General features: G+C 38.1%; 1 protein-coding gene and 1 long non-coding RNA gene across 2 annotated transcripts in view; both read right to left on the bottom strand.

Annotated features, from left to right (window-relative positions):
* LOC6502870 (neuronal acetylcholine receptor subunit alpha-7) overlaps window positions 1-16,423 on the bottom strand; it is a 580,669-nt gene that overhangs the window by 226,481 nt on the left and 337,765 nt on the right. The window lies entirely within an intron of this gene.
* LOC116656413 lies at window positions 3,913-4,672 on the bottom strand. Its single transcript, XR_004311375.1, has 2 exons — window positions 4,211-4,672; window positions 3,913-4,127 (listed from the first exon to the last, which is right to left on the bottom strand). It is a non-coding gene; the product is annotated as an uncharacterized LOC116656413 (long non-coding RNA).

The raw sequence follows: 16,423 nt of genomic DNA, 5'->3' as shown, positions 1-16,423 counted from the left end.
TATAACTTCGAAATTCCATTTCCAACTTTTCATCGCCATATAATAAAAAAGATTTCTTACACAGAACAGGAAATCATTAATATACCCAGAGCCCGATTAGATCCCAGAATTATCAATGGTATCTACACTTCAGAAGAAATAATGGGAAAAATTCAAACTATTTATCCTACGCACTTCAAGTCTTACAAAGTTAGGTTTACTAGTAATCAAGTTGAAGGTACATCTTCAGAAACAACCCAGAATCAGATCATTACATTAGAGCACAAAAGGGCACACAGAGACACAAATGAAAACAAAATACAAATTCTTAAAAAATACTTTTCCCACAAGCTCAAAAGAAAATTCAGGCAATAGTCCAATCCTGTCAAACAAGTAGAGAATCCATATACGATAGACACCCACCAAAGGGGGCAATCCAACCAACTCCCATCCCTAAGTACCCAGGAGAAATCATCCACATAAACATTTATATTACAGAAAAAAATAATAGAAACAGCGGACCAAATTCAGGAAAAAAACAAGAAAGGAAAGCTAACTTCGGGCGGAGCCGAAGTTGATATACCCTTGCAGTTCAGTCGCAGTCCGCTAGGTGGCGCCACTCATCTTATATTATTAGATATATAGCGGATCGTATATAGTCGGCCGAAAATTGGAAAAAATTGGCAGATCAGATTGTTTTTCCTAAAATAGAATCTGTACCAAATCCCATCTTTCTAACTTAAAAAACACCAAAGTTATGCCAATTTCGATTGTTCTATGACAGCTATAGGATATAGTCGGCCGATCCTTCTGAAATTGTACATAAGATATTTTGGTCAAACATAACATGTGTGGAAAGTCCCAACTCTCTAACTTAAAAAACACCAAAGTTATGGCATTTCCGATCAATCAGTTATATGGCAGCTATAGAATATAGTCGACCGATCCCGGCCGTTCCGACTTATATACTGCCTGCAAAGGAAAGAAGGATGTATGCAAAGTTTGAACTCGATAGCTTTAAAACTGAGAGACTAGTTTGCGTAGAAAAAGATAGACGGACAGACGGACATGCTCATATCGATTCAGGAGGTGATCCTGATCAAGAATATATATACTTTATAGGGTCGGAGATGTCTCCTTCACTGCGGTGCACACTTTTGAAAATTATAATACCCTCTGCAAGGGTATAATAAAAAAAACAGGTAGCCGACTTAGAATACCATAATCAGGATAAAGTACAGCCAAAACAATATGAGACAGGAGATACAATTCATGTAAAAATCGACAAAAGATTAGGTACCAAACTTACCCCACGCTATAAAAAAGAAACAGTCAAAGAAAATAATAACACTACAATAAAAACTCAATCCGGGAAAATAATACACAAGAATAACATCAGAAACTAACTTTCAGACTATTCATACCAACTTGCCTCAGCCTGTCTACAGTCCTCGATTATTCAAATTCACAAGTGATCTCACTTGAGACTGGACTTGCGGCCAAACAAGAGGGAACAACAGGAATCCATTGATATGTCAGAACTATATTTTTTAGAATAAACCGTTCCTCCTTACCCTATTTTAAGGTAACTATCGGGAACGGCAAAACTCTGAAATTCTTGATTGACACCGGCTCAAATCAAAATTACATTCAAGCGAAACTAGTACGACACTATGAAAAAACTAGGGGCAATAATAGACGTTTAAAATGATATTCTGCTGTTGGAAAATAATAGGAAAATTAAAATCCATCAATTAGAGGCACAAGCCGTAAACAAGATCAGAACAACAGACGAACATATGACAGAAACTCAAAGAGAAATAATCAAAAAATTTACCGACACCCATAAAAACGTTTTCGCCGATCCTGAAACTAAACTAACTTACACTACCAGAGTTGTAGGTGAAATTAGAACTTCCTCCGATACCCCTGTCTACGGAAAGCACTACCCATATCCGGCATCGCTTAGACAAGAAGTAGAACAACAAATTCAAGAAATGCTGCAGGATGGCATTATTAGACCCTCACGGTCACCCTATAATGCACCAGTTTGGGTAGTCCCGAAAAAAACCGACACTAATGATAAACAAAAATACAGGCTAGTTATTGACTATAGAAAGCTCAATGAGGTAACAATATCCGATCGGTACCCCATTCCTGAAATAGGCGAAATAATCGCACAACTAGGAAACAACAGATTCGTCTCAGTACTAGACTTAAAAAGTGGCAGTGAATGGAGGCAAATACGAATTTACCAGATTACCATTTGGATTAAAAAATTCACCAGCCATATTTCAAAGAGCTTTAGATGACATTTTGCGAGAACACATAGGGAAAATCTGTTATGTGTACGTTGACGACATCATCGTTTTCAGCAAAACAGAAAACGATCATGCTGAAAACTTGAACAAAGTGTTTCTAACATAACAAAAAGCCAATATGAGGATACAAATCGACAAATGCCACTTTTTCAAAAAAGAAGTCGATTTTCTGGGATACACCATTTCAGAAGAGGGAGTTAAAACCAACATCGAAAAAATCAAGACAATTAAAAACTTTCCAATACCTAAAACACTAAAGGAACTTCGATCATTTTTAGGAATGACAAGCTATTATAGGAGATTTATTAAAGATTATGCGAAGATTGCCAAACCTTTAACTGTCCTCTTAAAGGGAGAAGAAGGACGCGTATCCAAATACAAGTCAAGCAGAATAGCTATTAACCTAGACCAGTAGTTCCCAAAGTGGTCCAGGTGGACCCCCAGGGGTCCACGGGAGACTCGACGGGGGTCTACGTTGGGTCTAACAAAAAATGGGGGTCTACACTTTGTAAGCGGGGGTGAATGAAAATTAATTTGGTTTCGATAGTGAAGAACTAAGATATTGGCTTGACTTCTATCACTATAGGCAGATAATATTTTGAGAAGCTCAGCGACTGTTACTTGTAAAACCCTGTAAAATTGTAAAAATTTGTTCCATATTCAGTACAACGCGTCGAGACTTGTCGTCGACGCGCCGCTGCCGGCAACCGTCCCGTCCGCAATACTTGTTCAAACGTGTAGAGGTGCAGAAAACATCGATGGAAACATCGATACCTCGATGTTTTGGAAAAATGAAAAACATCGATGTATTTTAAAAAACATCGAGAAGCTCAGCAAGTTCTGCACCTCTACAAACGTGCAAATGAATTTGTTTATAAATACGAATGTCAAGGAGAAACGTTTCTCATTTCCGAAATGTCATAAGGAAATCTGAATCGATATTAGTGCCATAATTTGTTTCCACACTTTCTAAAAGTAAAGTGAATCGATATTACCTAGTGATTACCAGTATCGCAAAAGTAAGTATAAGTACATACCTGCCTATTTGTTATATGCATACACCGTGACTTTTTTATCGTTTTGTTCTCGCGGGAAAGTGATTCAACTCATGTAAATAAATAACTTTCCCTATGAAATCTCGAGAAATGGAAGTATGGAAAAACAGATTTTTTTCGAGATTTCGGAAGCGGCTTCATAGGAAAAGTTGTTTATTATCATGAGTAGTATCACCTTCCTGTGGGATAAAAACAATAAAAAAGTAATGGGTATATACAATAACGTGTTAATCAAAAAGCGTAAGACCTGTGTTAATCAAAAGTTGAGTAATAATCAAACACGGCATAATTTCAATTTTGTTGGATAAAATTTTACCCTAATGTTTTTATTAGTGGAATCGATTCTTCTCTTGATTTTCGACAAACTACTGTAAGGTTTTGCGTTATTTAATTAACGAGTTGTATTTTTATTTCATATATTATTTACTTTACAATTTTTTTTACAAAAAATGTTAATTAAATGGAAAGAAATCTCTTCCAACCAACCTTACTCTATATGAGATAGGTATATTTATAATAATATATTATTTTATGGAAGTATATAAGTTCAATAGGTATTTGATTGTTCGGTTTTTTATTTATTGTTTACATTGCAGATTGGTAATTGATACGAAACATGACCGAATCTAAGAAGAAGTGTCGTCAGTATAGTGTTGAATATTTAAAATTTGGTTTTCTTCCATCACAGGCAGACAAACGGTTGCCCACATGCATTTTATGCAACAAAGTTTTGGGCAATGACTCCATGAAACCATCAAAGCTGGAAGAGCACCTAAGAAGGTGTCATTCAGATAAAAAAGATAAAGATTTAAAATATTTCCAAACATTAAAAGAAAAATATGAAAAAAGACCCACCGTGCACAGTATGTTTGCTTCAACGTCTGAAAGCAATGATGATGGCTTGCGGGCATCTTACAATATCTCATTACTCATAGCAAAATCTGGAAAACCGCACACCATTGGAGAACAGTTAATTTTACCTGCTGTTGAAGAGGTCTTAAAAACTGTTCTGCACAAATCTTCATTAGACATATTCAAAAAAAATTCCGTTGAGTAACAACACTGTACAAAGACGTATTGATGAAATGAGCTCTGATGTTGAAAGTTTCTTGTGTGATTATCTGCAAACAACTCATTTTTCTATTCAACTGGACGAGTCAACTTTACCTGGCAACGAAGCATTATTATTGGCATATGTTCGATTTGTTATGGGCGAAGAAATCCATGAAGAGCTACTATTTGCAAGAACTTTGAAGACGGACACTAAAGGTGAATCAATATTTGCTGTTCTCAGTGATTTTTTTAAAGAAAAATCGATTCCATTCACAAACGTTATTTCGGTGGCAACAGATGGAGCTCCTGCCATGGTCGGGCGATATCGTGGGTTTATAAGCCATCTTAAAAGAATTATACCAGAGGTAACTACAATTCATTGTGTTATCCACCGACAACATCTAGTAGCGAAAAATTTAAGTGACAGATTGCACCAATCGCTTCAATTTGTGCTTAATGCAGTTAACAAAATTAGAAGCAATGCATTAAATACGAGCTTATTCACACAATTGTGCGATGAAAATGATGAAGATTTCCAACGATTGCTGTTACATACCGAAGTACGCTGGTTGTCGAAAGGTGCATGCTTATCAAGATTTTATTCACTTTTCAACTCAGGACAGGAATTTCTGGGCAGTAAAGATCCTGATTTAAAAAAAAACCTAATCAATTTTAAAGCAGACGTCGCCTATTTGACAGATTTGTTTCAAAAATTTAATGAGCTCAACTTACAATTACAAGGGGACAGCCTTAATTTAATAACAACAAAGAGTGTAATTTCAGCTTTTATTGGTAAATTGAAGTTTATGAAGGGAAATATTGGTCGGCGCGAATTTTCACAGTTTTCAAACTTATCGCAGGTAGAATGCCTTGATGAAGATATTCAGACATACATTCAACATTTGATTGCCCTGCATGGTGATTTTCATACTAGATTTGAAGACATTCTGTCGATGGAAATACCACCATGGATCATAAATCCATTTGATGAAACAGAAGTGGAGAATGTGATATTACAAGAGGAGCTACTCGAGCTCAGCACTAATGAGGAGCTGAAAGTGACATTTAAAAAAGGGTATCAGAAATTTTGGTTGCAGGCAGAAATACCTAAAAAATATCCTGTGGGCAATCACGCAAAAGCTTCTCATAGCGTTTCCCTCATCATATCTCGTCGAAAAAAGTTTTAGTGCCGTTACAAACTTATTAACAAAAAAAAGGAACAGATTGAATATCACAGAACGAGGAGATTTGCGGTTATTTGTTAGGGAGTGCTGAAGGGGGTCCACCGGATCCTGCAAAGTCCTCAAAGGGGTCCATGACAGAAAAAAGTTTGGGAACCACTGACCTAGACAAAGAAGCAACGGGTGCATTCGAAAAACTTAAAAACACACTTATATCTAGGGATGTAACATTAGCGTACCCAGACTTCACGAAGGAATTCCAATTCACCACAGACGCATCAAATTTTGCCATAGGAGCCGTTTTAGAACAGAACCATAGACCAATAACATTCATATCCCGTACCCTCTCGAATTACGTAACGAACGAAAGGGAAATGTTAGCCATCGTATGGGCTCTCCAAAGCTTAAGAAATTATCTGTACGGATATTCGAAAGTGACAATTTATACAGACCACCAACCCGTGACCTTTTCAAATAGTGCAAATAACCACAATGCCAAGCTAAAACGCTGGAGGGACATTATCGGCGAATACAGCCCAGAAATTAAATAAAAGCCCGGTGTAGCTAACGTAGTAGCAGACGCCCTATCCAGAGCCCGACCAGAAGTTAATTCAATCCATTCAGACTCTACAATCCACAGCGACGAAAGTTCCTCACATAATCTAATATTCTCAGTAGAAGCCCCGATCAACGCATTTAAAAACCAAATTTTTTTATTAAAAGAAAACTCTGATGCGTATAACTTCGAAATTCCATTTCCAACTTTTCATCGCCATATAATAAAAAAGATTTCTTACACAGAACAGGAAATCATTAATATACTCAGAGCCCGATTAGATCCCAGAATTATCAATGGTATCTACACTTCAGAAGAAATAATGGGAAAAATTCAAACTATTTATCCTACGCACTTCAAGTCTTACAAAGTAAGGTTTACTAGTAATCAAGTTGAAGGTACATCTTCAGAAACAACCCAGAATCAGATCATTACATTAGAGCACAAAAGGGCACACAGAGACAAAAATGAAAACAAAATACAAATTCTTAAAAAATACTTTTCCCACAAGCTCAAAAGAAAATTCAGGCAATAGTCCAATCCTGTCAAACAAGTAGAGAATCCATATACGATAGACACCCACCAAAGGGGGCAATCCAACCAACTCCCATCCCTAAGTACCCAGGAGAAATCATCCACATAAACATTTGTATTACAGAAAAAAATAATAGAAACAGCGGACCAAATTCAGGAAAAAAACAAGAAAGGAAAGCTAACTTCGGGCGGAGCCGAAGTTGATATACCCTTGCAGTTCAGTCGCAGTCCGCTAGGTGGCGCCACTCATCTTATATTATTAGATATATAGCGGATCGTATATAGTCGGCCGAAAATTGGAAAAAATTGGCAGATCAGATTGTTTTTCCCAAAATAGAATCTGTACCAAATCCCATCTTTCTAACTTAAAAAACACCAAAGTTATGCCAATTTCGATTGTTCTATGACAGCTATAGGATATAGTCGGCCGATCCTTCTGAAATTTTGTACATAAGATATTTTGGTCAAACATAACATGTGTGGAAAGTCCCAACTCCAGAAATTAAGTAAAAGCCCGGTGTAGCTAACGTAGTAGACGACGCCCTATCCAGAGCCCGACCAGAAGTTAATTCAATCCATTCAGACTCTACAATCCACAGCGACGAAAGTTCCTCACATAATCTAATATTCTCAGTAGAAGCCCCGATCAACGCATTTAAAAACCAAATTTTTTTATTAAAAGAAAACTCTGATGCGTATAACTTCGAAATTCCATTTCCAACTTTTCATCGCCATATAATAAAAAAGATTTCTTACACAGAACAGGAAATCATTAATATACTCAGAGCCCGATTAGATCCCAGAATTATCAATGGTATCTACACTTCAGAAGAAATAATGGGAAAAATTCAAACTATTTATCCTACGCACTTCAAGTCTTACAAAGTTAGGTTTACTAGTAATCAAGTTGAAGGTACATCTTCAGAAACAACCCAGAATCAGATCATTACATTAGAGCACAAAAGGGCACACAGAGACACAAATGAAAACAAAATACAAATTCTTAAAAAATACTTTTCCCACAAGCTCAAAAGAAAATTCAGGCAATAGTCCAATCCTGTCAAACAAGTAGAGAATCCATATACGATAGACACCCACCAAAGGGGGCAATCCAACCAACTCCCATCCCTAAGTACCCAGGAGAAATCATCCACATAAACATTTATATTACAGAAAAAAATAATAGAAACAGCGGACCAAATTCAGGAAAAAAACAAGAAAGGAAAGCTAACTTCGGGCGGAGCCGAAGTTGATATACCCTTGCAGTTCAGTCGCAGTCCGCTAGGTGGCGCCACTCATCTTATATTATTAGATATATAGCGGATCGTATATAGTCGGCCGAAAATTGGAAAAAATTGGCAGATCAGATTGTTTTTCCTAAAATAGAATCTGTACCAAATCCCATCTTTCTAACTTAAAAAACACCAAAGTTATGCCAATTTCGATTGTTCTATGACAGCTATAGGATATAGTCGGCCGATCCTTCTGAAATTGTACATAAGATATTTTGGTCAAACATAACATGTGTGGAAAGTCCCAACTCTCTAACTTAAAAAACACCAAAGTTATGGCATTTCCGATCAATCAGTTATATGGCAGCTATAGAATATAGTCGACCGATCCCGGCCGTTCCGACTTATATACTGCCTGCAAAGGAAAGAAGGATGTATGCAAAGTTTGAACTCGATAGCTTTAAAACTGAGAGACTAGTTTGCGTAGAAAAAGATAGACGGACAGACGGACATGCTCATATCGATTCAGGAGGTGATCCTGATCAAGAATATATATACTTTATAGGGTCGGAGATGTCTCCTTCACTGCGTTGCACACTTTTGAAAATTATAATACCCTCTGCAAGGGTATAATAAAAAAAACAGGTAGCCGACTTAGAATACCATAATCAGGATAAAGTACAGCCAAAACAATATGAGACAGGAGATACAATTCATGTAAAAATCGACAAAAGATTAGGTACCAAACTTACCCCACGCTATAAAAAAGAAACAGTCAAAGAAAATAATAACACTACAATAAAAACTCAATCCGGGAAAATAATACACAAGAATAACATCAGAAACTAACTTTCAGACTATTCATACCAACTTGCCTCAGCCTGTCTACAGTCCTCGATTATTCAAATTCACAAGTGATCTCACTTGCGACTGGACTTGCGGCCAAACAAGAGGGAACATTCAAAATCATCCATACATCCGAACCGCCATGATCATGAGATATTAAAAACAAAATAAACGGACAATTAGAAAATAATAATAAGCAGGTTATAATAAATAAAAAACAAGAAAGGAAAGCTAACTTCGGGCGGAGCCGAAGTTGATATACCCTTGCAGTTCAGTCGCAGTCCGCTAGGTGGCGCCACGCATCTTATATTATTAGATATATAGCGGATCGTATATAGTCGGCCGATCCTTATGAAATTTGGCATATCGAATTATTTTGCCAAAAGAATAATCTGTACCAAATCCCATCTTTCTAACTTAAAAAACACCAAAGTTATGCCAATTTCGATCGTTCTATGACAGCTGTAGGATATAGTCGGCCGATCCTTATGAAATTTTGCACACAAGATATTTTGGTCAAATATAACATGTGTGGAAAGTCCCAACCCTCTAACTTAAAAAACACCAAAGTTATGGCATTTCCGATCAATCAGTTATATGGCAGCTATAGGATATAGTCGACCGATCCCGGCCGTTCCGACTTATATACTGCCTGCAAAGGAAAGAAGGGTGTGTGCAAAGTTTCAACTCGATAGCTTTAAAACTGAGAGACTAGTTTGCGTAGAAACGGACAGACGGACAGACGGACAGACGGACAGACGGACATGCTCATATCGACTCAGGAGGTGATCCTGATCAAGAATATATATACTTTATAGGGTCGGAGATGTCTCCTTCACTGCGTTGCACACTTTTGACCAAAATTATAATACCCTCTGCAAGGGTATAATTAAGTGAGAAAATTAATCAAATAAGTAACGAAACGAATGCCATTTTAAAAATAACTAAAATTTCAAACGAAATAATTAATGAAGAGGCAAATATACTCAGATATAGAATTCAAATAGTAAAAGAAGAAATATATCATATACTACATAATAACTTGGGCCAAAACAAATATTATAAACTCTTTTATATTCTCAACAATAGAATCCAATATTTTAGAACAAATTTTTAATAAAGGAAATAATCTGTTTATTAATATGGAAGAATTACTAGAATTTTCAAAAGTCAAACTTGCATCGAATAATAAAGCTCTTCTGTATCCCAATAATAAGTAATGAAATCTTTAGAACCCTATTAGTCAAAGCAAATGTAAAAAGGGACTATTCGCGATATCGAAACCATGTGAATCGCATAATGATAGAACCATTTGTGTTACGGATAAACTGTTAGACTTAAGCAACGACACTTGCGTAAGCGCTCTATTAAACCTAAGACCACCGGAATGCAAGGCAATCAACAGCCAACATGTGCCTAATTTTGAGGAATTACTACCAGGAACACTGATGATGAACGACTTTAACGGAATGGTGTCTTTGGACGGAAAGAACCTTAATCTTCAAGGATCCTTCATCATCCAGCACAGGAACTCCACAGTACAGATCGGCGAAAACATCTATAGAACGGAACTGTCAGCGGTAAACCCTAAAGTTAACGAAGTCCTCTCCCTTCAATTAATCATAGATAATACTACTAATACTAGATAATACTAATAAAACGCTAATTCCAAGCGCATAAGTTCTTAATAACAACTGCAAAAGAGCTTACTGATCGAAAGACACGTGCGCTGAGTAAGCATTGATTATGCTTGCGATCGTGGGAAAGCCAAAAGAAAGAAAACACCCAAATATTTGGCAAAGCTCACTGAACTTAATGGCAAGTGCATCCACCAACAACACAATGCACTTGCATTGACCAATTAGCAATGAAGATATGGACTTAAGCTACAGCAACAACATCAGCTACCAATGACATCGAGGGACGCCAGCAGCAGCAGCAACCGCGACCGAGATCGCGGCAGCAACCCATAGGTGGAGCAACCCATAGGTGTAATTATTAATTATAAGAAACATAAGTGTCAGTTCCAATCCGACACTCAAATAAAAATGTAAAAACGATTAAATTCTTTTTTTTAAGAATATTAAAAAAATCGTTTTAACTCATACATACATAAATACATACATAAAAACACACAAAACAAGAAAGGAAAGCTAACTTCGGGCGGAGCCGAAGTTGATATACCCTTGCAGTTGAGTCGCAGTCCGCTAGGTGGCGCCACGCATCTTATATTATTAGATATATAGCGGATCGTATATAGTCGGCCGATCCTTATGAAATTTGGCATATCGAATTATTTTGCCAAAAGAGGAATCCATTGAAACTCCCATGCTTTTAACTTGAAAAACAACGAAGTTATAGCATTTCCGATCAATCAGTTATATGACAGCTATAGGATATAGTTGGCCGATCCTTATGAAATTCGACAAATCAGATTTTTTTTCCCAAAATTGAATCTGTACCAAATCCCATCTATCTAACTTAAAAAACACCAAAGTTATGCCAATTTCGATCGTTCTATGACAGCTATAGGATATAGTCGGCCGATCCTTACGAAATTTTGTACATAAGATATTTTGGTCAAATATAACATGTGTAGAAACTCCCAACCCTCTAACTTAAAAAACACCAAAGTTATGGCATTTCCGATCAATCAGTTATATGGCAGCTATAGGATATAGTCGACCGATCCCGGCCGTTCCGACTTATATACTGCCTGCAAAGGAAAGAAGGGTGTGTGCAAAGTTTCAACTCGATAGCTTTAAAACTGAGAGACTAGTTTGCGTAGAAACAGACAGACGGACAGACGGACCGACGGACAGACGGACAGACGGACAGACGGACAGACGGACATGATCATATCGACTCAGGAGGTGATCCTGATCAAGAATATATATACTTTATAAGGTCGGAGATGTCTCCTTCACTGCGTTGCACACTTTTGACCAAAATTATAATACCCTCTGCAAGGGTATAAAAAAAGAAAAATGACCAAATCAAAAAAAAAAGAGATAAGAGATAAGCATACCTAAAAGAACAAAAAAAAAAATTTTTTTTTTTTATCTTATTGTTAATATCATTTATTAAACTTTGTACCATCTATGTTAGAAAAAAACTCCATTAAATTACGTTATTTTTCAAAAGGAGGGAGATGTAATATGCACATATATGCACAATTAATATCTTGTATATATATATATCGACCACCCACTGTACCAAGAGTACTTAAAGGGTACACACTGTAACACTTTGTCGCAGTCTTTATGTTATTCAAGGCCTCGGTCATAAACCTAAGTGCACCGAAATATGAATCGCCCGCTGTGTCATTGCAATACGTAACACGAGTGGACCTTATGCATGTTCACATACCTCCGCCTAAGCGAACATATATACATAACATAACTATATACTTAAGAATACATAACCGTCTCTCCGCTGCCGCTTTGGGCAGTGCAGCTACGAGACTTAGACCTCCTTTAACTCCTAAGTAAATTTGTAAAATCAGAAACTCCTATGAGCTCGGAGCGGCAACAACAGCTGCTCCTGACCTAAATAGAATAAAGAGGAATAAACTAAACTTCGGCTGCTTATTACTTTAAAATCATTGGGACCTTCGATGAATCTTTGATACAGTAGTGCATGCGCCTTTGGGGGCTTTGAAAGGACTTCTGCGCCAAAGCTCTTGTTCTTACTTGTATATTTTGGAGTTGTTATCGACGGACCGCTATTTTGTTATATTGCACGGAATTAACTCTCAATAAATTATAAACCGGAACTTGAAATTTTGTTTATTCGGCCGCTATCAAAAAGCTGGTAGCGCTACATTTTGGCGACCCCAACGTGATCGCGCCCGAAGTTCAATCAGTTGAATTGACCCAGAAACTGAAAAAACTGCGTAATACTACAAAAAAAAAAACAAAATTGTTTTTTTTTCATTGCTGGGAATTTACGGAATGGAGTCTGGATGTGAAACTATTGGATCTGCTGCCTCCCGGGAAAGAATGTTGCGGAAAAGAGTAGAGGTGACCTGCCAGGAGACGGAGGCGCTGCATCATATGGTGAAGGCTGCGGAGCGGAATAAGGATTCCACCATTATGGCGCTGGAGTCAGTGGAGAAGTACGAGACTTGGTTTTCCCCGATGGTGTTGCCGTTGCTACCCCACCTTCCCAATCAATCAACACCGCCTTGACTCAGGATCGCCATACTGAAGTGGTTCTGCCAACCGCCAATATCCTCATCCGTGGTCGATCATGTGCCTTCCTGCCTTTTAGAATGTTATTAGACTCTGGTTCACAAGTTCACCTTATCTCATCACGGCTGGCACGTCAACTTCACCTTCGTCGCTCCAAATGCTGTGTAGCGGTCGCCGGTCTCGGCGGCACTGAGTTTGCTACGGATGAAGCCTCCGTTAATTTGTGTGTGAAGTCTCGGCTAACCACATATTCCGCGAACCTAGAGACTGTTATAGTTTCTCATATTGCTGACTGTCAGCCCAGCCTTAAAATTGATATTTCGAAATGGAAGATTCCTCACGACGTAACTCTGGCTGATCCTAACTTGCACAGACCGCAGGGTGTGGACTTGCTAATTGGAGCCAGCCTGTTCTTCAACCTTTTGTCAGCTGGCCAAATCCATTTAAGTCACTGCCTCCCAATTGCCCAAAATACACTACCGCGGGAGGCTGAATTGCTCTATGCAGAAGGAGAAGCAGAGAAAAATCATCGTTCCGGACCCCCAATTTCACATTGGCGCCAAGTGGGGTTTGTACTACGTGTTGTGTGTAATGAAATTTTACAAGTTTTTGTGGTGTTTTCGTAGCTCTATGTTAAAGTGAATCGTCCCAACAGTGAAAATTTGCATAGCAATCCCGTTTTTAAAAAGCTGTAGAAAGTCGGTTTGCAAGATCATTCAACAAGGAGAGTTTGTTTTTTGAACAAAAAGAATTTCGAAAGGTTTACGCGAAAAACAAAACTAAACAGGAAAGAACGGTTATAGTTTAGATTCTCGACTAAATGATCCCAAACTATATGATTTCCACCCAGAATGTTATTAAACCTATCACGGTATGGAGTATCTTAAAAAAAATCTGATAACTGAAAATAACGTTCAGATTTCCCGGTTTTTACACGGCAAACGGCTAGAAATGAAGTTCGACTTGGACTTTGCTCTGAAGAACTGCCAGATCACAGCGATTGTCGAGGCTTGGACAATCGGGCTATTGATAATCTTGGGCGGGTTGCGATTGTCTGCATAAGATATGGTCAGAAAGAGCAGAGAGTAGTTGGCTTGGCCACTACCCAGAACTGGCGAAGCAGAATAATTGTGCCGCTCAGCCTTTGGGACCCAAATGCCGCGACGGCTCAGCCGCCAAAAGGACCATATTATCAAGGCCTTCGCCTTCACAAACAACCCATCCGAGACGAGTTTTCTGGATTGAAGGCAAACCAGGAGATAAATGAATTTTGCCCTACACAAAGCAGCTCGTAAAATAATCCAGCACCAATTAGCAAATCCATGATCTCCAGAGTCCGAAATTTAAAAAATTAAAATAAGGCAAACGCGGACTGAACTTTTTTTCGGAGAAACAATTTTCAAAAATCTTCATTTGGGAAATTCTTTAAAAATAGTTTTTCTTGAATAACTTTAGAAAAAAAAGGTATTTTAGAGCAGAATCAGTGAATATAAAAATATTTTGTCCGAAAAGAGTTTTAAAGGGTTCGGTAAATTAATATTTGTTGAACCCCGACGTAATTGTGATTGGGAAAATAATTAGTTGAATTATTTTCTATTGAAAATTTGAGCTGCGATGTTTAAAATATAACATAAATTAAAACATAAAAAAAAATTATTTTATTTGTGATTTGTGCGCGAAATATAAACATCTATTTACATACAATTTGTTGTTGCGAAAATTAATCCATTTTTGGAGCTTTCCTCTCCTGAAAGGAAGCTCCGGCCACTGAATTCCGGCCACTGTTTTCATGGTGGACACAAACCCATTTATAAGTCGGGTGAAGAAGCTTCAGCGGTTGCGGCCTTATCTTCATGAGCCTGCGATCGTTGGAGCTGACGGATAAAAACTATAACGTTGTCTTGGAGCTGCTAAACAAAAGGTTTAGTAATCGCCGGCTTAATTTTTAGGCTCATGGTATTAACATACTGCATCTGAGGGCCGTAGAATCCGCATTGGCGACGAGGCTTCGCGAGCTTTTGGATAAATTTAATTTGCATATGCGAGCCTTGGCATGGGCACAACGAAGCAGAATAATCCAAGTGCTGTTGCAGAAGGTTGATGATGCCACACAGTCTAAGTGGAGCCTGCACTTCCGGCTTCGTGGTCGTGCATCGCCAGTTTGCTTGAACAGAGACGCCGGACTCTGGAGATCATGGATTTGATTATTGGAGCTGGATTATTTTACGAGCTGCTTTGTGTGGGGCAAATTCATTTATCTCCTGGTTTTCCCTCAATCCAGAAAACTCGTCTCGGCATTTGGGTCCCAAAGGCTGAGCGGCACGATAAACTTCTTCGGCAGTTCTGGAAAGTGGAAAACTGCACCAATTCGATTGTGAAGGATCAAAGGAAGATGAAGAAAAACTCAAGGACCATGTCAGCACGCTCAACTTCATCCGTGGGCGATGCTGTGGCCGCCTTTTCCGGCATTCTTCTGTTGTCACCACTGCGCTCTCTGGATGACTTCATTCTCGGATCGGAACGTTTTTAGCTTTTTTTTTAGCCCAACCTCAAGGACTTCAAGAAGTGGGCCAACCGAGTAATGAAGAATTTGTTCTTCTAGCAAGCCAACTACTCTCTGCTCTTCCTGACCATATCTTATGCAGACAATCGCAACCCGTCCAAGATTATCAATAGCCCGATTATCCAAGCCTTGACCATCGCTGTGATCTGGCAGAGCTTCAGAGCAAAGTCCAAGTCGAACTTCATTTCTAGCCGTTTGCCGTGTAAAAACATGGAAATCTGAACGTTATTTTCAGTTATCAGATTTTTTTAAGATACTCCATACCGTGAAAGGTTTAATAACATTTTTGGGTGGAAATCATATAGCTTGGGATCATTTAGTGGAAAATCTAAACTATAACCGTTCTTTCCTGTTTAGTTTTGTTTTTCGCGTATACCTTTCGATATGCTTTTTGTTCAAAAAACAAACTCTCTTGCCCTGTTGCCTATGGTGTGACTTGTTACGCATGTGTTCTCGTAGTTTTTAAGGAATTTTTTCCTTTTTAACTTCCTTATAAGAGAACTCCCAAGTCAAATTTCGTTGAACTTGATCGCTTTCTGCCACGTTCCTCCTATTTTTTGGTGTGGTGAATAGCAGAAAACACATTTTTAGAGTATTCAAATAGTTTGAAAATTTGTTCCATGCATTGGCCTTCTGCTTTCAATTGACGATTTACTGCGGAGTATTGTGCTCAGGACCCATTTTGGTAGATTTAAAAAAAAAGCCAAAAATGACCAAAACAGAAAATCCTCACTAAAAATAAGTTTACTTCTGAGTAATGACGACGAAGTGGAGCCTAAAAAGTTCAAAGGGTTAAGGTTGCTAGGAAACCATAAATAACAAGCTAGGAAATATTCACTTATCGCGACAATACTGTCTTTGTAACGCGCTGTCCACGGGCAGCTTGAAGAAAACCAATCTTTTTTTTATA

The sequence above is a fragment of the Drosophila ananassae genome, chromosome XL, assembly GCF_017639315.1.
Source record: "Drosophila ananassae strain 14024-0371.13 chromosome XL, ASM1763931v2, whole genome shotgun sequence".
Taxonomy (NCBI): Eukaryota; Metazoa; Arthropoda; class Insecta; order Diptera; family Drosophilidae; genus Drosophila; species Drosophila ananassae.
The sequence above is the reverse complement of the archived record's forward strand: the minus strand, read 5'-3'. Positions and strand labels throughout refer to the sequence as shown.